Source organism: Mustela lutreola, chromosome 3 (genome assembly GCF_030435805.1).
Source record: "Mustela lutreola isolate mMusLut2 chromosome 3, mMusLut2.pri, whole genome shotgun sequence".
In the NCBI taxonomy this organism is placed as follows: Eukaryota; Metazoa; Chordata; class Mammalia; order Carnivora; family Mustelidae; genus Mustela; species Mustela lutreola.
Window position 1 is genome coordinate 125,010,206 of NC_081292.1, and position 1,079 is coordinate 125,011,284.

General features: G+C 43.7%; 1 pseudogene; it reads right to left on the reverse strand.

The window, feature by feature from the left end:
* Nucleotides 1-329: 329 nt before the first annotated feature.
* LOC131827914 (large ribosomal subunit protein eL20-like) lies at nt 330-820 on the reverse strand (annotated as a pseudogene).
* Nucleotides 821-1,079: the final 259 nt, after the last annotated feature.

The following is a 1,079-nucleotide window of genomic DNA, read 5'->3' on the forward strand; positions in this document are numbered from 1 at the left end:
TCACTCTCTCTGCTTGTTTCTATATATTGGGCGAAACGGTTACCTCTCCCAGTCTTGAAATAGTGGTCTGGCGTAGATGTGATCTATGGGATCCTTCTGGGGTCTTCCTTTTCTTCCTCTTTCTCTTTTTCCTTTCTTTCCTCTTTCTTTCTTTCTTTCTTTCTTTCTTTCCTTCTTTCTTTCTTTCTCTCTTTCCTTCCTTCTTCCTTCCTTCCTTCTCTTTCTCTCTCCTAGCCTCCCTCCCTCTCTCTTTCTCTCTCTCTCTCTCTTTCTTCTAGTTTTCCCAAGGAATGTATTTGCACATACCTGGGCACTGGAAGGCTCTACATCTAAAGGAAAGTTTTGGTTAAGTATGGCTTGTGATAGCATTTTAGGACACAGTTGGTCAGTGGAAACTTGATCTTGGAGTCGTGGAACTGCTTGATTGCTGGTCAGTGGCACTTGCTGGCTGCAATCTCCTCCACCTTCATTATCTAGATTGTGCTGGGTGCCTGTGTCTCAGTAGCACTGGGTGACAACATTTGCAGTGTTCAGGTACCAGTATTCCTGGTATGTATTGTTGGTTCCACTGTGGGATTCATAGTATAGCCAAGTGCTGAAGTTCTTCATCTACAAGGGGGATTCCTCCAATACCTGTCCATAGTAGATAATTTCCCCTGAAGACTTCATCTTCTTTAGCAGAGACATGAAGTACTAGAAGCAGGACTTGGTGACATAATTAGGTGCAAATGTTTGCATGTGATAGAGGGGAAGAATGCAGAATTTGTGTATGGGCAGACAGTACCAATCTGTACTCTTATAATGTGCTTGAGGCCTTCATGGCACACACTCTGCTCTTCCTGACATCCAAGAAAGGGAGCCCTTTACTGCCTTTACTGTGGGGCTTGAACACATGACCCTGAGATTAAGACCTGAGCTGAGATCAAGAGTTGGGTACTAAACCCACTGAGCCACTCAGGTACTCTGAGAGCCCTTTACATTCAATGAAATCTTTTATGGTATGGATACGTGTAGCTTTGAAGGAAGTAGATCTAATCCTTTAGTACGAAGTACTTGTAGACAGTCTGAACGAGGAAAAG